The following is a 27,759-nucleotide window of genomic DNA, read 5'->3' as shown; positions in this document are numbered from 1 at the left end:
TTCCTCTTTAAATCCTGCAAATGGGCAGCACTGACATTCTGTTAAAAAGAACAGAAGGGAATTATCTATAAAAATGTTTATTTAAGGAATGTTTGAAAAGAATTATAAATATTTTATCTGTTCTTTTCCATCAATAATGAAAAAAAACACATGAGGAGCTGCCTGATTCCTCAGGTACTATTGTCTAAGAAAAGTCAATGTGGTCCAGATGACAATGTAAAAGAAAAGTCAACACTTTTCCCAGGTATTGTGTAAAACCACCTTATCAATTAATAAGAATTAATAGGAATTGTAAGAATTAAAAGACTTGTTTGGAAATACAGACATAAATCCATTATTTTCCAACAAACAAGGATACAGGTGATACACTGGTAAAAAAAGAAAAGGCAGACAACTTTCTTCAACATGACATCACATAGTATTTTTAAATAAATTTGCATACAAAATACTCTTCCAGGCATTAAAAGAGATATTTGCTGATAATAATGCAATTATTGAAAGACTTATATGCATTGAAATTATCTTAAATAAGGGCAGGTTTATTTATTTCAATTTAGGCTAATAGTTGTTTAAAATAAAAAAATTTCCCTGTAACAGTTATGGCTAAATATTTATTTTTATTTTTTGCATTTAAGTTCATCCTACCAATAATTATTTTTTCCCACCTCCTCTCCTTCACTAAATGTCATTAAAAGTAAAAGAAAGGATGTTTGCCTACTTATTCTTCCTATCCAGAACAGAGCTCCCACCTGCCCTCCATCACATCTCTGTAGGAGGATGGAAATTCAGCAGAAACAAAGACCAGGAGTGAAGGTATTCATCCACATAGATTTACATGCTAACTGTGGAAACATTTTATGGTTTTAATTTAGACACCACAATATTTTTTGTCTCTTCCTTTCCTTGCTATCATCTCTGCTTCCCTTTACATCTATATGCTTATTGCTATTTGAAGCTTCCATGACTTGTAACAGCAAATAGAAAACATTTTTTTCTACAAGATTTTCATCTTCTAAAATAAGCAGCTTGGCACAACTGTATGGGCAATGTGTGCAAATTTGCATACATTCTACATGTTGTTTTTCCCCCAGTATTTTCTATCTTTGTTAATCACAGATGTACCACAGAAAAAAGAAAATACAAAATATTGCAATATATTATAAACTTACATTTAATTATTGATTCATTACTTAATAATACTTGAAGTATACATTAAATTTAAATTATATCTTATATCTGTCAGAAAAGAAAGACTACCTAGATGTTTTATGGGCAAAAGTCTCCAGGGAGTGTCACAAATTCACTTGATGTCCGTAAGTAATTAATTTTCCATTTGGATCTCTGATTTAGCTGAAGGATGTGTAAAAGCACATGCAGCCAAGCAGTCAGGAATGGAGTCTTCTCTACTGACTGTGCATCTGAGCACCTTTTCACTCACTGTGTATTCTAAAATATGTGGTGAACTGTGCTGTGCAGAAGGAATAGGCACATGGTGCTGGTGTTTCCTACAGTCATGTTCAGAAACTAGACACAGGAAGTCTTTCTGTTTTACACAAATCTTTCTTATTTTCTTCAGCTATGAGCAGTGGCAGTTCAGCCACACAGATCTGATTTCTTTTTAAGAAAGAGAATCCCCAAGTATTTTTGTAAAGGTCTGTGTTCCTGGGAAACAGACAATTGGATTGTATTCCAACCATTTTTGTTTTTACAGTGTCAATACTTATAACCATGGTACCAGGGCCAGTTGGTTAATTTCTTCTCTGAATTATTCTTGTGACCTTATTTTCAACATATTTTTGTGAATTTTCATAAAATTTCCCTTGCACTCCTCACCCTAGAATTTTTCCAAAACATCTTCACTGCAGTTTCAATGCACACAATTATTAGGCAATTTATCACTTTCAAATTATGAATAAAAATTATATTTGAAACCAAAATATTTTCTATCTTAAAAATAATGTTTCTTCTATTTTAGCATTTCACAAATAAGCATTTTACAACAAATTTTTAATCTTGTTTTTGATTGAGTCCCTTTTCAAATTTTTCATTTCAGCTGTTCATCTGTTCTGCCTTTCCCTTTGTATTCAATTGCCATGCAATTCCATTTCTATCACACAATTCCCATGTATTCTTTCCTAGATGGGTACATATTGTCTCTGACTGGTCCAATGGAGTCACTTGAAGTCACACGTGAACCCAGCCTCTTCTCACACTGTGGGTTTGTCTGCTAAAAGCTCTGCCTGAAGCAACACCCAGAAGCCCAAATGTTCAGTGAAAGGCAGAAAACAGCAATGGTTACTTGAGAAGATTCCCCCTGCCTTACAGAGTCAAGCACTCCTTTTTCTTTATCATTTGCACCTGTGTTAGCTGATGGCTTTACTGCTTTGCCAGCAATTACCCATTTCATTCTCAGGAAGCCTTCCCTCTCCTCCTCCACTCCTGATGGAATGAAAAGACATCACATGGAAGATGTTGGTTCAGGCAGAGATGAAAATCTGTCCCTGATGTTGAGTGTTGCTCCCCTGTGCTGGCAGCCAGATTGCAGGGCAAGCAGTGCCTTCTCCAGAGCTTGGGAAGCAGAGACCACCTCACACAAGTTTTTCAATACAGATCCCAGCAGAGCTTACACGAGGACACACAGATCTGGATTAGACCCTGGGCACAAAGCACACATTTGGAGGGCTGGAGTTGATAAAACCATGAAAAGGAGAGGTTGATGCTGTGCTTCATCCACCTCCTCTTGCTCATCTTGTGCCTTGACACAAGCAGGTGCAGACCAGAAACCTTGAGCCTTCTCAAGCTGTCCTTGGCTATTTCAGCCCTGGAAAGTGTTCATTTGTTAAATGCTGCTTATCAGTGCTAGACAGCACTACAAAGCCCATATCCAAGCAAGATGAAGGCAGAGAAATTCTCCTGAGCTCCAGGTGCTCCAATGGTGTCAGTAACTTTTTTCTCCTAGGGGGAACAAAGCAATTTGCTGGGTTTAGATCCACTTCACACCCATAGATAGACAGGTGCCATGAACCTCTTACCTATTTGACTGAGCCATCCCTCTGTGGAAAGAGAGCAATCTCTGCCTCTCTCTTATCTATGTACTATTTCTATTCTGTGTAGTGCTGGATCATGAAAAACTGTTCTGTCCTACACTGTAAGGTTTTGCTTTAAGGTCATCCCTCTCTCTCTGAATCAGAGCTTGCTTGAAGGAGGTATGATTTGCAGATGTTCACCTTGTGTTTGATTCCACTTAATTTTCTCCTATTTTGGCAGCCCTGTGTTGAAAGAATAAAAAAAAAAATTAGCCATGCATTAATTTGAGAGAAATCAACATAGAAAAGGCAACAGAATTTTGATTTTGTCAGTCTTCTTTTTAAAGGAGCGCTGTTTACTCTATGACTGTTCACTGTGGCATAAACTTGTCTATAAAATAGGGATAATTACATTTTCTTCCTTGATAAGGTGATCTAGAATATATGGATTGCTAGGGTACATAAGTTACGCATTTTTAATAATGAGGGGATAGACCTGTACATATTTCAAGCTTCTTAAGAATTAATGTATCTGTAATAATATAAACTGTTAGGGCCTAAAGCTGAAAGCAGTTATGGATGTTTTTAATGTATTTTTTTTGAAGTTCAATACAAAGCGTCAGAAAGCATTACATGTTTCCTCTTTGCAATCAAGGAAAATATTAGAAAATTTAAAAAAAAATAAAAAACAAATAAACTCACAACCCATTCTGAAGGAAAAAATCTTATTATGTGATTTCCTTCCAATGCAGATTATGGGTCAACTCACAGTTAATATTATTTATGTGAAGGTAAATGTCCTCTGCTCCACAGAAAGAGTAAAGGCTCTATTCGTGAAAATGTTAGAGCGAGATTGTATCTGAACAACAAAGATATTTTTAAAGCAATAAAATATTAAACAGATGCCAGTGTTTTCTTAGATACATAAATGGCCTGATATGGAAGACAGTCAGGTAATAGCTTTGAGCTGTGAATGTTTGCAACAAAATGTGTAGTCATATAAATCTCACTTGGATTGCATTGCACTAGAAAATCAAAATGCAGAACAGGCCTGTTGAAGGAGCTGTTAAAGTTCACAAATCTTTTCAGAAACCCAAGGTTGAGTTGATGTAGACTGATTTATTAATTTGATTTCAAATTCTGGGAAATTCTGATTTTGAGACATTTATGATTTAAAGAAACACGTAAATTACTGTCATGAATTTTCAAAAATTGTTTTAAAAACCAATTTAGATCCCAAACTCATGTCAAACTGTTGCAGGTTCTTTTTAGGGAAATTTGATAATATAAAACTGATACATTTTGTCTATTTCTGGAGTCATTTCTGTGGCCAAATTGTTTCTAGTCATTAAATATATCAAACATATACAGAAAGAGAGAACTGCAGAAACGTATGGGCCAAAACTCAAGATGTCTATAACCTGAATTTGTGTAGGTATAAACACATCACAGTTCCTTTGCCTCTGATGGTAGGAAGGAATTTTTCCCTGTGAGGGTGGTGGGACACTGGACATGTTGCCCAGGAGGCTCTGGATGCTCCAAGGCTGACAGTGCCCAAGGTCAGGTTGGATAAGATCTCCAGCAACCTGGTCTGGTGGGATGTGGCCCATGGCTGGAGGGTTGGGATTATCTGATTTTTAAGGTCTGTTCCAAGCCCTTACCCTTCTATGATTGTCTGATTTTTCACCTCATGTTAAGGCAGATGTGGTCAGCAGGCACAAGTTCAGAACCAGGTGTAGGAAATAACAATCACAGCTCCCCTGCCAGCTACCAAATGACTCCAGGATGCAGCAAATTCACTCAGGATCTCAGAGCAGGCTGGTCTTCTTACTTCATGCCTCTGTGGTCTCAGACAGCCACCAGGAAAAACAAAATGGGATCTGAGAAAAAAAAAAGACAAAAGACTGCTCAGCGCAGGCCACTCACCTGCAAAATGCCAAGTGTCCCCCAACATTTGGCTTCCATCAGCTGCAGCACTTCAGACTGCACACTTATGGATCTGATTTGGGATACAGCATGGAATCACAGAACATTCTGGGTGGGAAGAGCCCCACAAAGGTCAAGAGTCCAGACCCTGTCCTTGCAGATCCCCCAGCAATCCCCCCGTGCATCCCTGGCAGTGCTGCCCAAATGCTCCTGGAGCTCAGGGCCATGGCCCTTCCCTGGGAGCCTGGGCAGTGCCCACCCTCTGGGGGAAGAACCTTTTTCTAATATCCAACCTAACCCTGCCCTGACAAAACTTCAGGACATTCCCTCAGGTCCTATCACCCGTCACCAATTTTTTCTGTGTCATGACCTTTTTTCCCCTGAGTGAGTGGGCCCTAAAATAGATTTCCCCAGAATGTTTCTTTTCTGTTTCAAAGTGATTTGGTTCCTCTCTTTTTGAAAGCTTCACTAATAACCCCCTGAAGATTTCCTCATCTCTCTAATTTGTGAATGAAGTAATATGGGATCTCTGTGGATAGAGATTTCTGCAAAAGAAAAGGGTCTGCTTAGGATGCTATGACTCCTTATCAAGTATGTAGCAGAAATTATTTTAGAGGACCATTTAATTCTGCACTTAGGTGTTTCTCATTATCAGGCTCTCTAGCACATGGATTAGTAGCAATTCCACTGTTCCAGAGCTTTTGTCATTAACAGCATCCCACCTCCAGCAACCTCTGCTAGTCAATAATAACAGCTTGTTTAAAAATAGCAGCATCAACTTGTTTGCACTGTTATTATCTGTGCATGGCTTATTTCCCCACAATACTCTGGGATGGTGCACAACCTGCTCTCTGGGTCTTCTTTCACTCCCTTTCTCAAAGCATGTTTTAACATCAGGAGAGAAGACAGACATTTTTAGCAAATACTAGTAATGTAATTGCAACGCTGTTACAGTCCCCAAAAGTAAAATACCGCACTTAGAAGGAGCTGTATATTCATTAGTCAATAAAGTATTACTACACAATTTATTGAATTGTAACCTTATTTTTCCTTGATGAAGATGTTGTGCAGCTTTCATCTTCATATAAATCTCAGTGATTAATTTAGCATTCAGAGCTGGAATAAGAATAAGAAACCCAGGCCAAATTCCAATCCAGCCTTCCAGCATCATGTCCTCTCCTCTCACTTCAGACTCACACTCAGACACTCAATTTTATTATAACACAGTTTAAAAATTAAATATTGATATGAATGGTGGATTTTGTAGGGCTGCATCTTCCCTACATGCCACTAATTCATTGTCCTTATCCTACAATCTGACAACTACTCCATTCAGGTAGATGCTCTTGTTTGTGAGTACAGAAGGTGATTCAAAAGGCATTGCTACACAGCATAAAGACAATTTATTATGCCAACATACTGTATCTTCCTCTGTAGATTAACATAAATAATTATTGTAATACTGCACTGCACTAGAATATGCTTAAAGCTAATTGAATACAAAATGAATATACTTTTTATATTTCCTCATGAATTACAGTTAAGCCTTCTATTTTGTGACAGAAACCTAGAATTAAAGTAGAAGAAACAATTAATGTTATAATTATGTGTTTCTAAACTTATATTCAAAAGCATTGGCAAATTATTGTCAGAATATTTGCATACAAGCGGAACAATTAAGTTGTCAGCTGATTCTATTTCGTCTTATTTTTCTTGTTTAACTGGTTAATTTTTTAAATCTATTTTGTTATCAGAGCCAGTCAGAACTTTCAACAATACTTCACTGCTTAATTTAAAATAGCATAGGTGTAGATACATTAGCAAAAAGAAGAAGAGAAATACATTGATATTTTTAGTATATTTCTCTTACTTTCCGAGTACCTGACAGTTCTGGAAAGTGAATTAATAGCATACATGGCAAAAGAATGGTAGACCTTCTGTCAACTGAGAGCTGCAGTAAAACCTTGATTCAGTTGTGCTGGAGGTGGGATTTTCATCACAGTGTTATGCTGTATTTTTTCCCTAGCACAGCAAACTAATAACTCATAGTTTATTAGAAATATCATTAAAAGTTTTCCTTTTTTAAATATGAAGAAACACTTGACCCAAAAGGGTAAATAGTTTGATTCTCATAAATAGAGGGTGAATTGCTCTATGTTAGAAAAAAATTAATAGTACAGCTCCTTTCACAAGAAGAACCCTCTGAAAACAATATCCCAATTTCCTGCAGACACTATCAAATTGAGATATGTCATACATGAAAACTCAAGCCTATTTCTTATATAGTTTTACTTCTGCTTTGGCCACGACAATAGCAGATTTGATGTCTGCAAGAGGAAAAAAATAATCATAATTTAAATTGTGAATTCCATTGACAAACACATTTTTCTTTATTTATTTTTTTCTTTCTTTTTATTTTTTAACCTTGAGTTAGGCAATCAGATCTCTGAAAAAGCTATATTTAGATTTTTTTTTAATTGACCCATTATTTTGCTTGCTTTCACTGCCAGAACCCCCTACTGCAAACAAGGATAAGGATGCTACCTGGACTTCATTTGATGAATAGTTTTAATTAAAATATTCTGTACCATAAGTATTTTAATGTTACAGACACACCAAAGGTATGCAGTAATAAATTAAATTATACATTTAAATTAATCTATAAATATGCTATAAAATTGACAGGATATTTTTAAGATAGAGAATGAGACATGGATTGCTAATTATGACAATTAAATATCATGAGTAAAAATAAATGACAATCAATATCCTAGAACCATTTTGTAAAAAGAAAAAAGGGAGGAAATATAATATCATTTAGATGTCTATAAAGGTGAAAAATTATTAACAAGTTAGAGTCCTGATTTTTCTCTTGTAATAAAATGATAAGCAGTAGAACATTATACTTTTCATCACTGCTAGCCATAAATACTGTGCATATACTGTACTGGCACAATCCATTATGGGATTCTTCTATTTGGATCTATTATGTTCAGGATAATAACATGTTTAATTTTTACTAATAAAATTTCCAGGGTTTCTGCTCACTCCATGTCTGATCTAGAAGCCTGTGCACTTATTGGAAGCTTTTCCTTTGCATTTAATGAATTTTGGATCAGTCCCTACTTAAAGAAAAAAAAAGGTTAAAAAAAACAAAACAAAAATACAAGTAGACCAAAGAAAAAATTAACCAAACAGCAACAAATAAATGCAAGGTGCAGCAGTGTAGTGGTTATGCACACACAATCAAGGCCTCAGCACCATTGATTCTTTTTCTGTATGAGGAGCCACCCAGGGTTCCTTCCTATTAGCAGATATCTGGACCAAGCATTAGCTCACATGCCACAGGACACCCACCTGAAATTCCTTCCTTAATTACTTCCTCACACCAGAAGAACATTAGGGCCAGCCAAAAGACACAGCTCTGCTTTGTCTGCAGTGCTGTGTTAGGGGTAGTAAATGTGTAAATTGGGTGGAAACCCATTAAATTACTGTCTCAAAATTGTCTGTTTTAATAGTATTAATGTCCCAGCCATGATATGAATTTACAGTCCATCTTCTTCACAACCATTTATCAAAATGGTAAAGACAAAAAAAGTGAAGATTGGACATTTTTTTTTCATCCTGGATATTTGGGCTAATAGTCATTATTATATTCATATTAAAATCCTACTCCATGTCTTTCAATCATACATTTTTCCTCTAATTAAGGCATATTCACTTTTTTGCTAATTAGGTATTCTTTGTTGCACAATGTTTGCTCTAATCTTTTGGAATCTCTCAATATCCAGTCATTGCCTTCATTACTGGCTCCCCTAGAATCCAACTAAAGCATGTTATTTTTTCTGCTAATTATATCCTCATTTACAGATTGTTGCCTTCTCTGATTGGCTCTTTAAACCAGTTGCTATGACTTCATTAGCAATGTCATCTGACCCTGTTATTTCTTGTGACAGGATTTGCTCCACTTGTCCTGTAGCACTGTATCCCAGGGTCACTCCTCTCCCGGGCTGGAATAGTGTCAAACACGAAAGGTTTAGGGCAGAGAAAATCACTGCTGAAGTTGCTAATTACCACATGCAGCAACGGTACAAATTAATGCTTCTAGCAGTTTAGGAAAAAAAAAAAAAGGAGTGTTTTAAAGGTGTCATTAACAGGTTAGTTTCATTTATATATGTGCTTGACAAAAAAAAAAGTCATCTTAGTGTGTTTTTGCTTTTAGAATCTCTCCATCAAATAAGTGTTTTTAAATCATGTGGGATTTCTTTCAATGCTATATGGTAATAAAATTACTGAATAAAGCATTCTTGAGCTCGATGATTTTAGAAGGCAAGTGTTTCTAAACAAATTTCCCTATTGTAACTTGAATTTCAGAATCTTCTAGTATGTTAGGATTTGATTTCTAACCTGTCCTATAGAAATAGTGGTCTCCCTTAAAACAAGGGTTACATTTCCAGGCATTTAGAAAAAAATAAGTAATTATACAAGGACAACATATTAAGAGAAAATTAAAATATATGGAACTGCAGTGAATACTAATACAATGCTTATATTAAGCTGCAGAATGGCATGAGATTACAATTTTCATGGGGTACAAACTGCATATTGTGCTAATTGTGTTCCCCACTTTTAGTCTCTTGCAAATCTGAATAATCCATTACCAGAACCAGAGATTCAAGCACATAGCAGAGTTTAATACAAGTTAGTTAATATGAAAAACGCTGTATCTAGTTGTTTGCAAAATTACTTTTGTTGATTAAAAGGCTCTTCAGAACTTCCGGCTTGTGAAAGGGTTTTAAATTGTCTAATGCTGATTGTGATTGCTATGCAGAAAAAAGGCAATGCGAAGCAAACCATTATATCACTGAATCTTTGTTAAGCAGGCCTTGAAAGTGCTTGACAGCATAATTAATCTTGTGATATGAACAAAGAAACCAACTCAATAGTATTGAAGATGCTTATTAAAAATACTAAATACCTTTTTCCACTTAAAAACCTTTTGAAATACTGTGGAAAGTGCCATTACCTTTTTTTGTTTTTGCACTATTTTAGTCTAGAATTGATACAAGGGACACATAGCATGAGAAAAAGAATAAACTGGATGACAATAAAAATTAGTTTAAAAAACAATGCTCCCTGATTTGGGGCGTCAGCTAAGCAACCTCCAAGCATTACACCCCTGCATACACACACACAGTGTCCACTGCTGTTAGCTTCAAAAGTTATTTAAAATAATCACTGCCTGTCAATCATATTACACTTTCAAAGTAAATCTTATTAAAATAATTTATATTTAAATGGATAACATCAATTTTAATTGTTGCTTCTGCCTTATGTGGTGACTGTATTGTGTGATGCCATACCAGAACAGATCATACATGTAAGATTCCCTGATACAGTGGGATGTGTTTGTGGTGTAAGTTATTCCCAAATATACTGAAGGGAGCAATACAAAGATATGGAGAGCGTGCTGTGACACGGGCTGGAAGAAAATTTATCCACAGCTTGTAATGTGCATGTTTGCAGCATGCAGAGACAGAGGGAACCAGCCTTTGCAGAGGGAAGCTGCTGACTTTCAGCTGAATGTACAGTCTGTTTTGAAAATTCATTAAAAAATTACAATTATGGAAATTAATGTTTAGAAAATCACCACTTTTGATGCCCTTCAGTTTATTAAGAACCTGATGCTGCTCCCAATGTTAACATTATCTCTTTAAGGCCAATTTATCTGTTTAATTCTGGAAAGCGTAATTATGCAACTAGGACTCGATCCTGCAAGACAAACAGAACTAGGGAAAGGAAAAAAAGCAGGCACTGTGGCAGATATAGCCCAGTATCCTGATCCTTTTAAAGGCAGAAGGTTGGTCAGAGTGAGTTAATGACTGGTCCCACAGGCTGGCTGACTGGAGGCTGCTCCTTGCATACACCAGGAGCCATCCCGGGAGGATCACAGTTTTCTGGGAGATGGCATCTCTGGTTTTGGTCTCTGTGGCCTCTTGATGCCATAAAAAATGCTGTTCTTGTTTTCTAATAAGGTCAACTGTTCTGTATACCCAAATAAAGAACTGCAGAGTGGAGCAGGAAGAATGCAATGAAATAAGCAAAGCAGCAGTTATGAATTTCCTTTCAAGTATCTTTTTAAGCACTGTATGTTGACTATGCCTACTCGTTACCCTGCCAATCTAAATTTTCTTTCCTGAATCCTGAGCACTGAAGGTACTTTCGCAGAGCAGCAAAGTTCATTGTGTTTTGAAAAGAACCATACTGCACATTTCTGTCTCATGGAAAAGCCTCCACACACAGACAAACATTCAGCACTGACACTATTTTAGACTGTGTGTGTGATCTTTGGAGAGAATACTGCCTTATTTCCATTGAAATTATATGTAGCAGAGTGAAGCTCTGCTTCTGATCCAGGGCTGCAGACATAAGTTTAAATACATTTACCTGCCTTGGCAGTAGGAAATCAGCAAAGCTTAGTGCATCAAGCACTGATGATGAGGAGCAGGAGCCTTCTTTCAACCTTTCCTGATGGTGGCTGTTGCAGTCCTCCACGGAGATGCCAAACCTATTGATTAAAATACAGGTTGAATTTGGAGGTAAATACACCTTATTTTGTCCTACCTTCAAGTTTTTCAATACTCTCCAAAGACATCAGGAGCTGTGTTTCATTTTAATAACAGTGAATCATCTCTGAGGTTGATTGTCCTTGCTCAGGCAAGGCTTCCTGTGACATATGGCAATCTTGCCTGAGCACAGACAGTGTGGGAGGCTCTGATGGCAATCGTTACTGCAATTAGCAAACCACACAACCATATTCATGTTTTACTTTATAGTTCTGATTCTAAACACTGGACCTTTTCTTGAATCCTCTATGTACAGAACTCCCATTAATTAAAATCAAACAGCAAGAAATATATAAAAAAATCAATGGTAGAATATGACTCATGTTATTTAATTAATGGGTAGTTCCTCGCGTCAATATGCTGAGAAAGCTTGAACTTAACCTTTAGGATTAAAAAATTCACCATGTGAGAAAATTTGCTTTTTCCTAATCACATTTCTCCTTAACAGATTTTAAAAACACACGTAAAATCTGTTGGTCACAGTGTTTAAGTACATACAATCCCTAAGATTGTAAGTAAACTCCTATTACTATCCATATCAACATAGATAATGGCAGGAACAAAAAACACCTACAGGTGCACATGTACTGGAATACACAAAAAGCTGCAGTACCTCAAATGATCACAACATCAGCCCACCAGCTATACCTTTCTCTTCTTTTTGTCTTTTCTCAGCCTTTCTCTTCAAAATTACCACACAGGTGTCATTTGTTGAGCTAAGTCAAGGAGCACATGGAGACAAAGTCTGTATTTCATAATAACTCAGCAATATGGATTTTGGCCTTAAGGGTACATTCATTCAAACAAGAGAATAGCAGTAAGAAAGCCCATGAGCAAAATCTTAGAACCTCACAAAAGGAGGTGTTCATTCAGGGGTGAACATTTTATTTCAAGTTTAATAAATTTCATTTTCAAAGAATTGCCAACTCACACAAATTTGTCACTAATCATCAAATTGGAGATCCTTTCTTTCCTGCTCACAATGCTAGGAGTAGGCACTCCATTCCTCACTATCTGTTAAAATGGATTCCTTTTAGCTACTGCAGTTTTTCCTCAATTTAGACAGTACTTCCTCCCCGTTCTTCCTGGAAGCTGTAACAGTCCTGCATCTACATTGTCTTTACTTACTAAAGGAAAAAAAAAAAACCTCATCAGTTCATATTTCTTATTCACAGGGGTCTGAATCATCACCAGTGGTGGAAGGATCATTAGGAAGACTCAAGACAGCCAAGGAATCCTTACATGCCCTCTGAAGGACTCTGAACATCCAAAATCACCCTGGGCTCACAAAACAACAGGGTGTGATCCATAATATTTCCTGGTGATACTCCCCCAGTGTCATTCTCTTTTACTTTTAGAAATATTTATAAGAAGGCAGGATGTGGATCTGTTTTTTTGGACTTTTTGTAGTGACCTAAGACACCAAAACAGGCCTTTAGAAACTTACTCAGAGAAAACAAGGGGGATCTTTTGAAGCTCAGAGAGTTGTGTTTTCTTCCTGTGGTACCCAGACATGCAGATTCACTGGGAGGGAGTAGTCAGATAGCTAAAACCACAGACAGCAACCTGACACCACACTGGACTCCACTAGACCCTTTCTAACCTGTTTTAACCTCCTTTTTCCCTATTGCCAGAACTGGAGGGTCATGGCAGAAAAACTGCCCTGTTGTGAACAGCAAGTGTCCTTGGCTAAGAAGAGGAGCAGCTGGATGCTGGAAAAGGGGCCACAGATAACTGATGAGGGCCAAAAGACTTTATATTTTCATTTTCAGTTCATTCTTCCTTGACTCTCATAGGGAAAGACACTGTCCATATTCTTTTGTAGCTTTTAGCACTCCATTTACCAGCCCAGAGGTAGGATTCTTTATCCAGGTATGAACGAGGGCCCCAAATTTTGTGTGCATATTTTTTCCACAGTTACAGGCTGATGCTATGGGAGCAGCCTCTGTTTCTCAGGTACTTTGAAGCAGAACATGACCAGAACAGTCTGTGTTTACATTCCTTGTCTTGAAGTATTTTACACCAAATGATAGCTGTAAGAGGGTCAATGGATGTATTAAATCTGGACAAACCCGAAGCGTTCCAGATGCCCCACCCCAGTCAGGGGGGCTGTGCTACAAGCCTTGTGCCCAGCCTGAGCTGGCTGCTATAAAAAAGGGTAAAAACAGTACCCAGGAGTGAATTTTCACTGCTGTATGCTGACTCCAGTAAACTGGGATTTCTAATGAATTCTGAACACGTCTTGACTAACATGTGCTGGCTTGTATGTAAATGTTTCCTGTTGTTTGTTGTGTTTTTTTTTTTCAATTCTCCTAATGGACCAGGCTGCCCTAGGAATATCATTATATGCAGGACTACATGATCATCAGCATGCTCTCACTGCAAGGCAATGCAGCTTGTTTATACTTGACAGTAAGAAGTTTGTACATTTAGGCCAAGCATTTCTGTGGTTTAGAGCACCTTTCTCAAAGTCCTGAATTCCAACATTCCCTTCCTCTCTGAAGAGCAAGGCCACCCAACCATTCCCTGCTCCTGGCAAGAGGGACACCAGAACATGTCAGTGCAAGACAAGAGTATTTCATAAAAGAAACACTTTTCAGTCACAGCCCTCTCACACAGCAGACATGAGGACGGGCAGTGTCACAGGACTCACAAGATGAGAGAAGGATGAAGAGCGTCAGTAAATCTTCCTCTGGTCAAGCCCTGACATTTGCAAAGTACGCAGAGAAATAGTGTACCTCATCTTCTTCTTCAGAGCCACCCTTCTTGGACCAAGAGCTGCAGCTGTAGCACAGTAAACACAGGAAGCTTGGATCAGATCAGCCAGGGAGAAGATAAATTCCTGTTCTATGACTGCATCTTGCAATGGGAGCCCTTTTTCACTAATGGCATATTCCAACCTCTATGACCAGAGCAGCACCCATTAGAGCACTGCTGGCAGGAAACTTTTCTTGGTAAGAATGGTAGTAAAGATGGGGAGAAATTATTTTTAAAGAAATTAAGTGCAGAGGAATGAAAAAGCTAAGGAAAAAGCAATTTAGTGTTTCATGGATTGTTAAAACAACAAAGGTTTTAGTGTCATAGAGCTGGAGGATTAGGAGGATCAGGAATCCAAATCTGGGATGGGACCTTCCAAACACAAAAAGTGTTGAAAATGATACATGGAAAAAAAGACTATTAAGAACAGAAACATAAACATAGCTGGAAATTGATAGAGCGTTGTAAGAGAAACAGAGGTAAAATGAGAAGCAAGAAAGTAGTAATTCTGAAGATGAAAACTGAATGAAATTATAGCCTATGTTAACTGCCCAACCTTCCCTTTCTCCCTAATCACTTTTGGATTCATTGCCCTATGTGACACAGCATAATTAGAGGTAATTATAGCAATACAGATTTCATGAAAATTAGCTGTATGAAGAAAGACCTCTATAGCATCTCTACTATGTGCAGAAAAGGCAGACACAATGCTTTCCTCCACTTGGCAGAAGTCAGCTGGCCAGTCAGCTCCCATCTACTCCCAGCACTGCCAGACCCTGCCCAGCCATGGTGGGGTGAACAGAGAAGATAAAGAGTTTATGCCTGAGAGGTCAGGCTTCATTTGTTCTCTTGTTCATGAAAACATCATGATACTCTGTTTAAATCTGAAGAATTTTAAGTGAATTATGTGTCGAGAGCTTTACTTCACATGCAACAATAATGAGAGCTTGTTTGTTTGCCACTAGAATTCTAATTATTCTAATGATCTGCTATTTAGTTTATTATTGTAGACTAGAGATTATGAAAGGGAATTTACTCTTGATTAAGATGAGAATGAGAGAACAGAGTCTCAATGATTTATGTGCTTGCAAAGTTTGACAGAGTACCAATTTACTGGTGTCCATGAAATTTCAGTGTAATAGTTCTAGAATTCAAGATGATAATGTGAATTCTCACTTAGAAATTAACTGATTCTTCAATTAATTACAAAACCTTTAAAAAGTAAAATTCCCCTACATTCTTAGTTTTCTCCCCATGCAATAAAAAAAAGTATCAGTAGTGTCTAAAAGTTACTCATAAATGCAAATCTAACAAATCCTGAAGGAGCAGTCTTACATAAGAACAAGCTGAGCTTTTAAAAAGCCCATGATTAACAGCACAAAAACATGTGCAAGATAGGAGACTATTTTTTCTATTCAAAATATAGCATATGCCATTTCTAGTGACAATGTTTGCATGTTATCAGAAGTCAAAGCAATTAAGAAATTTTTCAAGATCACTGCTATGTACAGAATTAAATTTACATTGGAATGTATTTAAGACACCATTCTAACAATATCTTGAATTTTTCACTGAAAGATCAGCTGGTACATTTTGTCCACACCCAGAAAATCATAGGTCAAGTAGGATCTGAACTCAAGTTGGGAAATTCTCAAGTTCTGTCTTTGGATATTTGATAACAAGTCAGTAAAGAAGACAGACAACCTTCCAGGGGGGTAAGAGACACAGATTTAACCATTACATGATATCTCATGAATGGACATAATGTGTTCTGAGTTACCATAAGTAAAATTAACAGCATGGAATATGCATTGCAGTTAGATTGATTGCTGAGCAAGGCTTCTTGCCATTCACATGCATAGGTAGGAGCTGTTCATCATGCTTCAGATGTAAAAGAAGAAATTAGGGACAAAAATATTTGATACATCCATAATGCAAACTCAGACATCATATAGTTTTGCTGGACAGCTCAGGTTTTAGTCATTTAAATTAGTGAGACTGATTATACACGGATTATAAATTTAGAAATTAGCTATCCAAATGTATAGATATTTTAAAAGGAAGGGCTCATCAAAAATCAGTATTCCAACACAGAGGCCCCCTGCTTGTAGCTCTGGCTGGTGAGTGAGCAGTTCAAGAGAAAATGAGGAGTTTACACCAGAGCTACACACAGATCTCAGCTGTTTACAGAAGAGATGATCTTCCCAGGTAACTGCCTGCACTCTCTATTTGAAATACATCTCCACTGGTAGAGCAACAGCTTGAGTTTGATGGATATTCTTGTTGCATTCTGAGGTGTGAAGAAAAGGCCTGAACTGTGCATATGCTATAGAAGACAGTTTTCGCTATTACTTCTGGTGGCTCATTGTAGCTGTTACTGCTTTGTTCACAACCTTTGCACTCTGTGATGTCTCTTGAAAATACAGCATTTATTTCACTGGTTGCCTTCAATTAAAGTGGCAATTCTGCTCTGAAGAAAAATCTGCAAAATGCCATTTGACTCAGGGTTTTTTTTGTGACTCCCAAATGAATGTGTTCATTTCATGTATGTAAATGTGAATGCCAGCTACACAGGCACAACCTGATGGTTGAGCTGGTTCTTCTCTTTATCCTGTCTCAGTAATGTGCCCTGTACTAACTCTTGGGCTGCCTCAATTGTAATTGTTTGCACACAGATGTGCAGAAGGTGCAAAGAATGGACCTAATCCATCTTGCCCTACCTTAGTGGTTTTGTATCTGTACTTAAACAGGAATATAAAAAAGTTAAAAATAAAAGGTTTGTCATTTTGGGTTTTTTAATAAAACAAGCAGTTAGTTATGCAGGAGCACACACGCCTAGATGAAGGCTATGCTAAAACACTATTTGCATAACGGGTTTTAAAATGTTGAATTTCGTTTTAAAGTCAGGAAAAATCACATAATTTGTGAGAAGGTTGTCCATTAGTGTGAAACAGAGATTTTTTTAACCTCAACTTTTATAAATAGGTAAAATACAGCAATACTCCCTTGTACTGCAGATAGAAATGATTGCAAGCACTACTTGGCATAAGGAATCTGAAAGCAACTTAAGGCAGAGAGGATGGATAAAGTTGAAAAACTGGATACAGTTACATCTGTAGCAGAGACAGATTTGATCTTAAGTCCTCCAAAACATCCTCCTTTACTTTCTCTTTCCAGGTGTTCCCTGAGCAAAATGCATTTCTGAAGAAAATCCCATCTAACCAGGAATTATTCTTCATATTAATCAGTTGTGAAGAGATCATCCCACTTGGATGGCATGATAAATACATCTTGAAATGAAAAGAATCCAGTAGGAGTTGGAAAGGACAGCTTTTACATTTCTGATGCTTTCCCACACAAGCATAGAGAATCTTTATCCAGAACTATATTCAGTATAGAATTTCTCAAACCTAAACATGCTGACTTCATTTCTTAGAAAAAACAAGGGGATTTTTTAGAGCTGGTTTAAAGGTTTGATGATTGTGGGAGAATTGGAATAGTAAGTATTTTTTACTTCCTATTTGTACCCTGATAAAAAGAATTCTGTAGAAATGAAGAATACTTATTCAGTTGAAAAGCTATTCATGGCAGAAACAATTAAAACAGAAGTATGAAAAATATGGGTAGCATCATACATCCTATAGATACCTAGTGCTGTGTGATATTACTTCTTAATTTTTCTCAGACACACATAATTTAAATATTTAAGAATTCAGTCTTCTGGTTTCTCACAACATAGTTTTTAAGGAAATTGGTGAGGTACATGTTTTGTAAGTCTGAATCTAGACTTGGTTATTTTGGCATCCAGGTATTCCATATCAACTGACACTAAATCTATTTAGCTTCATAGATCAGTAATTTTTCCCTGTTTCTCATACATGCATTTTTATGTATCTCCTACAAATTCCTTTATGGGTGAGCAAGACAAAACTGGCTGCCTGGAATACTGCTCAATGTGTATTGAAATTACAATAATTCAGTTAAGCACAGGTCCATATATCTACCATAGGATGCTCCTCCGGATGTTCTTGCATTCCTTTCCCACATAGCAATTAAAGCAGCTTTAGGAATAGCTTGTCATATATTTACCTTGAATGGACTGCATTCTAATAGAGGTCAGCTGCAGCCATGAATTTTATGCCCACTGTATGAAAGAGCAATATCAGTCCATCTCTGCTGGCTAAAACACTCCTTGCTGAGCAGATTCACTGATTCACTGTCTTGTAGATTCTTCATGGCCAACTTTTAAGCATAGTGATTTGCCACTAATAAGACACAGGTGTTGCTGTAGAAGAACATGATGTTCTTTCATATTTCAAAACAGTATTTCAACTCCAAAAAATTCCAGTAAACAGTTTCTGAGATGTGCAAAAACAGTATCAGCTGATCCAGAGGGCTCAGTAACAGCAGTATAGGAAAGTTTTTGCTGTAATTCCCATAAGGATTTTAATTATACTGTTTTGTCTTTTCAGTTGGAGACAGCATTTCCTATTGAACTGCTATTATGGTATTGACAACTCAGGTGTTCAGCTTTATTCTTTTGCACTGAGCAAGCAAATTACTTCATATTTATATCCTGAACTAACGTTTCTAGAAGCTATGAATGGATTGATGCTGTTGTGGATATGTTACCAACCCCCAGCACTTCACTGTTGAATATAATACTAAGCAAAACCAGCAGCTGCCATTCATTCTCTGAGCTGCTCTAAGAATGAAACACATTCCCAAGGATTGTTTTAAAATATCAATTACTATTATTTTGTCACATTAGAAAGCATTTTAGAGCAGGATTCATCTGCCCAAATATAGATGAAGCCATCTGCACCTGAGCTACTTGTGAGGGCTCCCTTTATAGTCAGTGGAGAGAAACAGACACTTTTAGAGTGCAATTGATCTTCTCTTAAGATTGACAGCTACACTGTAGACATCTAAAGTTGGATGAGATTAATAGTGTCCCCAACATTTGTTAAATTATGCAAGATTCTATATAAATAGAAGACAAAGTCTCTTCCCTAAAGAGCTTTCATCTTCAGTCAATACATTCCCAGAACTGAGCATCTAAATTGCTTGTCTTTGTCAAGTGGCTCCCTTTGATGTTATTCCATAAGGTGTTCTCTAGTTTTCCTGGACAACCACAGCACTCACTTGAGAAAGCAATACATTCTGGACAGGGAGCAGAAGAATTACCAAGAGCAGCTCTGAGAGCTATTTTTCTAGCACAGTGATAGGTAACTATTTGAAAAGTTTTTATTTATCTTTTTAGAAGTGAATTGTATTTTGTCAATTTTTACTGACAAGCTGGTAAGGCAAGCACTTCAAAGTAGAATGAGGAACAGTGTTTGCCTTCAAGAGCCCACTCTTCCCACATATGCTGATTCCTCTGGGAAGACAGCAGAGTTAGTGGCTTCCTCCTCTTCACTACTCTGTGACATGCATGCATGTACACCAGTACAGAGATATATGGGAATTAAAAACATTTTCCAGTTTTGGACAGAGCACTGAAGAGGTAGGAATCCACAGGCAACACATACCTTAAGTAGACTTAAGGTGAGCATTATCACCACTCTTTTTGTTAACAAACCTGCAGCTCAAGGGGAGGCAACAATTTGACTTTTCTGAGGTACCCAGCTGTTTTAGAAGAGAACAAAAACAGCATATACACTTACATGGAACATACAAATAGAATATTGGAAAACTACTTTTTTTAATGCCTTGCTTTTTTATAACAAAGTAACAGGAAAGCTCTGGGTATTTGTAACCATCAAACTTGTACAATCCAGTTTCTAAGTTAAAATCATATTATATGTATTGCTATAATAGGAGATCAAGGTGCTTGAGTGAAGTGAAAGCTAAATTCTGAATTGCAGCTCCACACCACTAAAGTGCACATGAATATGGGAGATATTTAGATTTTTGTTAAAGAAATACTAAAATACAGCCATCTATGTCCATATTTCTATGGAGTATATGAATGACTACAGGAGCTGTTATAATTAACACTAACAAGTGAGATGAAGAGCTCAATATGCTTCTATGTAAGGATCAGAAAAAGGGAAATATTTCCAGGTCCAATAAAAAAAACAACAACAAAAACCGAAAACCAAAAAACAACCAACTAAAACTTTGCCTGTCTGATCCTAAATAATCAATCTCATTAGTCTAGAAAATTTCACAAGAGTGTGCAACAACTTCAACAACATTTCAAATACACCATTCCCATTACAGTTGGACATAACTTTCAAAACAACAGCAGACACAAGCTTTTTACAAAAGTTTCACAACAGTCACCATTTTTTCTCTTGTATTTTTCCCATGCTCACTTCAATAAAGCTAAGCACAACTTATTGCAGAATTTTTTTTTTTTAATTTATAAATTCCAAGAAATAAAATGTTGCATTCCGTAACTTACCCTGCTGAGCAGGCGTATTAAAAGCCTATTAATATTTTGTCTATAATAGTTGGGAAAGATTTTTTTTTTTAGTTTGAAGAGCTTCCTTTCTGATAAAACATCTGAACCAGATTGGAGGTTTCCCAATGAGTTATCTACAGCAGACTGAAGTCTCACCTGTGGGAGGAATAAATAAACAAATCACTTGCTCAAAGAAAAGTAACTTCATCCAGAAGCACATCAGGTTTGTCAAGTCAGTGCAGGACAGATCTAATTTGCTGAGCTGGACTCTAGAAGAAGAGGAAAGCTGATTATTCTACTGAGTACAAGATATCATAACTAAAATAAACAACTCAATAATTATAGTATCTACAATAACAACAGCAGGATAACATGTATTTATACTTGTCAGTAAACAAGCTAAACCAAAGCCCCAGAATTTTTAAAGAATTTTCCCTACTTATATTCTGTCACTGGGCAGCTAGTCTAAAGAGAGCATTCTTGTTCAATGCCTAAAATCTCTTGGATGCATATTTAACTATTCAAATTTAGCTAACATACTATTTTCACTAAAATATAAAGCAAAACAAGATCTCAGTCACAGTCACAAAATCTTTTTTAATGTATTCCTTGTGCTACTTCTGAATATTAATAAAAATTAATAATTAATTTTGCCTTTGGCATTGCAAGATATACTAGTTTTAATTAGTGTACTGTACTCCTATACAATTAAAAAATAATTGATGTCCACACTTATTGGCGGTCTCTGTGATCTCTTTTCCTGTTGTTGTCAACAAATGCCTCAAAAAACAAGTTCAAGAATGTTTTGCTGTCCACTTGATTTACACACCAAAAGTAACAGACAAATCTTTTATGATGAAACAGAACAGTTTTCTGTTTAAATTATACACAAGTATATTAACTAGAAAGAGAAAATTAAAAGCTGATGGCTCAAAGAAATAATGGAAAGACTATCAAAATGTTTAGTCTATCAACAAATTTGCCTGGAATGTATCAGCAGATGACAGTATTTTAACTTAAATGCAGTGGCAATCTTGTATTTGTTATGTCAATCCTATTGACCATTTAATGCTGATGTCCCTCTTGATCAGTTTCAGTTATTTAAATTCAGCATATCATGTTGCTGTTCTCCTACATCACATTAATTGTACCATGAATTATTTCATTATATAACACTAAGGTCTCTCTTTCTCTCAAGAACAAGTCAAAGAATTAAAGTATAAATTCCCACTGGGAAAGAAATCTAACTTCCCTTCAATGTATTTGCATCAGGATCTTGAATAAATATAAGTGGGTTTTTTAAACACAGACACTGAAACAAAGACATGGAGTCCCAGATGTAAATTCTCCAGCACAGTTACAAAACAGAAAAAAAACTCATATGGCAAAGAAAATCCCAAACTGACTATTCCTTATCTAAGCCAGAAGTCCATGCTTGTAATTTGGGTCAGAAAATGTATCCAAATAGTCATTTTGGGGCATGATAAAGAGCTAACTAAAAATTGCTAAGCTTATTTTTTCAGTATCACAGGAATGCACCCCTCAGAGTTTGACACAGGACAAGGGCCAGATAAACAAATAAGCAGAACAACAAAAAGGATGTAGACAACACAGAAGTATTTTTTTTCTTCATCTAATCCACATGCTTGTAAAGTAGTGAACATGAAAAATCAGCAAATCAGATATTTATTTAATTAATGCTTTTATAATGATTAATGATCTCAGTAGTCATTTCAACTAAAAATGGATAGTAATTTAAATAACACATTTAAACAAATATCACTGAAGAACTGAGAGTACTACAAAGTACATTCTTATTTCTGAGGATTTTTCAAAGTTATTTCTCAACAACTTTTCTGGCATGGGACACAGAAGTCAATGGCCTCAAATGAGAGGAATTGAAGTGGGTTTTTTTGTGTGATGGAAGGAATGTCAAACAAGTAAAGTCTCTCTGAGGTGTGAATTCTGTGAGGGACCCCCAACTCCCACTGCAGCCTGGGGCTGGAACAGGATGATCTTTAAGGTCCTTTCCAACTCCAGCCTTGCTCTGAGTCTGTGAGGCCCAGACTGCTGGGCTTGCTGCTCCTCCTGGAGGTGTGAATGCCTCTGTTACCACCAAAAAAACTCCAGGAGCTGCTGATTTTGGAGCAGAAATCTGCAATAGATTTACTGGTAAATCTCATTACTGAAATAAAACAAACAAGAAAACAACCCAAAGCAATAGATCAGAGAAACACAGACACCCTACTTCAGGAAGAGGCTGAGAAGCCTGATGTCCCTCACCACTGCTGTCACGCTGCCAAGCAGTTGAGGTTTGCTGTGGGAAATGTGGGACACCTGGAGACCTGCCAGGCCTGACAGCACCAGGAGCCTCCTGCCCCTCTGCCCCTGGACCCTCAACCCATGGATATCCAACACTGTCCAGAGATGTCCAACACTGCCCAGGGGCTCAGGCTGGCACTTGGCTCCATGGGCACCCCCTGCCTGCTGCCACTTGAGGAGCAGGCCCTGCTCCCCACGGGTTTCTAACACGTCTCTTCGCAAAACGTCAACACTGCATGAGCATTTTGCTTTTTGCACAAGTTCAAGCTCCTGCCTGATTGGGATTTTTCTCTCTTAAATGCAGCTTACCAGGTAAAAAATCCCCAGAATCATCAGAGAGGCCTCCTGGTTCTCTGAGATCCATTGCTCCCCGTGACGCCTGATCGCTCATGCAGGCCCTCTGCACACACAGGAGAACTTGGACACCTTTCACTCACCCATCTCACCAGGCCTCAGATGAAGGCTTGGGGTGCCTGGTAAGGCAAGATGAAACTACAAAAAGCTTCACACATTTTCATTAAAAGCAGTCAAGAGATCTCAAAACCTCCCATGGCCGCAAAGACACCAGCACACCATGGGCCAGCTACCACCACCTCTGCAAGCACCTCAGCTGCAAACGTTAGAAGTTTTAATGTGGATTTGTGCTAAAACTGAATAAGTGGGGCACACTGCTTCCAAAATTCCACTTTCTAGTCCAATGCCTGGGGTCTCAACATATAGCTTAGTAATTGTGGCACTATTTCTGACCTCAGTCACAGCCACAGGTACTGCAGAGCAAGTGTATCAAGTAGGAATTAAATAGCATGAGTTGGGAGGGAGATGTTTTTATCAAGTTCGCTTGAACTGCCAAAATTCATCAGACATTTCAACTGGCTAAAAAGATTAAAGAAAGATAGATAAGAGTCACTAATTCACATCTAACTATACCAAGTCAATAGAGTGGTAAATTGTAGACACCTAAATTCTGCTTAACATTAACACTTACTTTTATTAGGAATTTTCATAGTCTATGGATACTTTTAAATTTTTTTCAACCATTTTAAATTTCAGATTTTGTAAGTTCTATTTGTATTATAGTGTCACGACTACAGGAAATGCAATTCTGCACAATGAACCTGTAAGCACTAACAGTAAACTTGCCTTTTCACCTTCCTCATTATCCTCAGTTGAGGGCAGACAAAGTAACAAATTCAATCCAAAGATAACTACTGCAGAAGGTCTCAGTATCCCAGCCAGGGCTGCAAAGGTCTGCTCCTAAAAGTTTTGATTATAAAACTCTTCTCTCCCTCTCATCATATATTTCTTCTCAACCCTCCCATAGAGGCAGTCCTGAACTGGATGCTTTTCCCATTTTATTTATGTGAATTCTCATGATATGTCATGCACCACATTCACAGCAATCACTGGCAGATAGTTAAAGTTTCTAACTGGCTACAGGGGAAACCATTTTCCACCAACTGTTCTCCCACATGCCAGGATAAAATATATCTTGTGGACTAAATCTCTTCCCACTTGTGTCCTGCCAAAAAGTATGGGTTTTGTTTTTTAAACGAGGCTTGAATGAAATTCCATTAGCTATTCCTGAGCCATGGCAGAATAACTATTCCAGCATTAACAAAAAAATAAAAAATCTAACTACAGATAATTGAACTTGTCTCAAACATGAGTTGTTTTCTGGAAACATGACATGGGAATAGACTTTAGTATAATGGCAAAGTTATTTGTTTTGTACAATCTTTATTGAGTCAAAACCAGTTAAAGGCTACTTGAAACCATAAAGTATGTCAGTGTCTTAGAAAAATATTTTAGATCAGCTGAGATGCTTTAACCATAGAAGTCTTCTTCATGGATGGATGACTACATCCATTAGCTTGCATGCTTTACAATCCATCAGAACTCAGAAGTTATTCCAGAATTGCTATCATCACTTTTTAATTTGTGCTATGCTTTTTCAGTATAATATAAGAAACAAAAATATTTTAAAATAAAATCAAAAGCAGTATTGTTTTATCCACATTATGCTTTTGTGATATTTTATACTGCATTTTTTGGTTTGGAATGCTATATCAAGGTAAACACTGGGTGTGAGAGATTTTATATTTAATTTGCTGTAGATAATGAATGTAACTAGACTATATATGTTTTCACCCAGGCATGGTAAGAATTACAGCATATTTCTGCTAAGCACTGAACACACAAAAAATTTTGCCTTTTAATTGCTATTGAATTGAGTTTAAGCCTTGAAAAACTGAGAAAAAAATGAGGAATTTTAACCTGGCCATAGTAAATCCAAACTTTGTTGATCTTTGTTCTTCATACATCCAAAGGTATATTCAGCATTCCAGCCTTCATGAACCCTGGAAGTTCACAGCTCACGGTTTCCTACATGGCTCACCTTAATTCTTCACATATTTTTGCTACAAATACAGTATTGGGAGTTGGGAAAGACAGGGGGTAGCAGCCTCAGCCTCCATATTTAACCATTGCAGATGACTCTGGGAAGAACAAAAACCACATGGATAACCATCCTGCTACCCAAACTCTGCTCTGATCCCCCCTTCCCATAGCTTGGAAAGAAAACTGGATTTTCTCCAAGGCTAGACAGGTGGCAGGGAAATATTTTTTGGTTAATTACCTCAGAATGCTGGGAAAGGTGTGCTGCTACCTCATGTCTGCATTGCGCTGCCTCACACTGGTAATTAAGCTGATCAGTACTGGTACATCTACCCACCAATCAAAGCTGGATATAAGGGATATTTTGAGGAGACAAAGCATAAAACAGCACTGAATTAAGAGTTTGGGTAATCAAGATGGCACATGTTCTACTTGAAAAATAAGGCCAATCCTTCCAAAAGAGGGACAGCTGGCATGCTGAAAGTCAATCTTAACCACAAGAAATGTATTTCTTGCTTTAAGAGTCACAGTTGGAGCCTCTGTGCAGGCTTGTAGCTAATGAGTTGATAATGTCTCCTTCAGGAGAAGGGAAAAAGGCCACTACTCAAATTTCTCCTTGATTCCTCTTCATTTGGGATCCTGGCAAATCAAGTTTAGTTCTAATATTTTTTTAATGACCAGTCTTGCCAATAGTGGACTCAGTGACAAGCACACTCAACCCAGCCTTAAATTAAACACAGCTTTATAAATGAAAAATTGGAGACTACACACAAGTGGTTTAACTGAAATTAGGGAAGCTACGTGCTTTTACACAGCATGCATGTTTTCAGCATTGCACATGTCTCACTGTTTCAGAACACTGCACTCACCCCTCACATTGTAACACTCTTGAACACATACAAATTTAACCACCATTATTTTTAATGCACTGTTTTCTGCAGGGAATACCATAGCAAAGTTGATTTTGTATCATTAACAAAAAAACAAACAAAGAAAGCAGAAAGATTTTCTGCTATCAGTGCTGCCAAAAAAATGCAGCCTCATGGATTTCTGTAAAGATAAGTATGAGAGATGTTCTCTGTATTTCGTAGAGGAAATAATGTGCTGCCATTTACACAAATATAAAAACAAGCACAAAGATGCAAAGTTAGTGACTTTCTTATAATTTCCAGAAGCTGAATAATTTGGCCTAGGCAGATATTTGTGTGTAGCACCAAATGCTTGCTTTACCTGCAATTTGCTGCACATATCTGCAGAAGTCTATGTGCATGAGAGGAGCCAGTTTAGTTTCCAGACCTCACAGAGGACAGCTACATATTTTCAGTTATTTTTTTTCCTATAGTCTCTATACTTAATATTAACTAATTTGATAACATTAGGCAGACAACTAGCATGCGTGTTTTAATAAAACTGTCCTATAACTTCATCTAACCTGAAAATGCCTTGACTCACACATAATCTTACTATGTAAGATATTTCTACAAACATATTTCTAAGGGGCATAAAACACAACATGCAGCAGAACTTAAGGCTAGTAAACAGTATTAATTGAAGTATTCATGGGAGTTTTCAAAACATAAATCAAATGAATAAATTGCACAATTTCTAAACTATCACTCCCAACAAACTACTCTAGAAAAAAGTAACTGCTTACACTGCTTTTTAAAGACACATTCCTGCCAAGTCTGTTAGGAACCAGTCTGAATCCTTAAAAAAAAAAAAAAACTTCAGCATTTTTTGAAGTTAACTCTTAATATAAAAATGGCAAAAAAGCAATATAAGTTTTAAGATGGCAAGTTTAGATCAGAGTTCAATTCTGACATGCAAAGGTGATACAACTTGAAACTCTGCTAGGCTGATTTTCTAATAAAAATGAACAATACAATCAAATAAATTATATGAGGTCATTAAAACTATTAAAGTCATTCATCAAACAGAAAACAGATCTTTTGATTTTCAGGGAAATGCAAAGACTCCAAACATCCCTCTGCAAACTCTTTCATCATTTCAGTAATTTTCAACATGAGTCCATCCTCATCTGATTTTGCTGTGTGCTGCCTCCTGCTCCTCCCCCACTTCTCTAATAGTGTTCAGAGAGAACTTCAAGATGTGGGCTAATGGAGCTGGCATGGGTTGGAGTTTAATATTGCATGTACTTAACTTTTTGTGCAACTGACCAACATGACATGTCTAACTGTATAAATGGAAATTTTATGGTGATAAGATCAGTAGTTACTGAGATATTTATGTGACATGCTGACAGATATAAAACTACAAAGCTTGCTTTTATGCCTTACAT

Source organism: Ammospiza nelsoni, chromosome 13 (assembly GCF_027579445.1).
Source record: "Ammospiza nelsoni isolate bAmmNel1 chromosome 13, bAmmNel1.pri, whole genome shotgun sequence".
Taxonomy (NCBI): Eukaryota; Metazoa; Chordata; class Aves; order Passeriformes; family Passerellidae; genus Ammospiza; species Ammospiza nelsoni.
Note: the sequence above shows the minus strand (reverse complement) of the source record.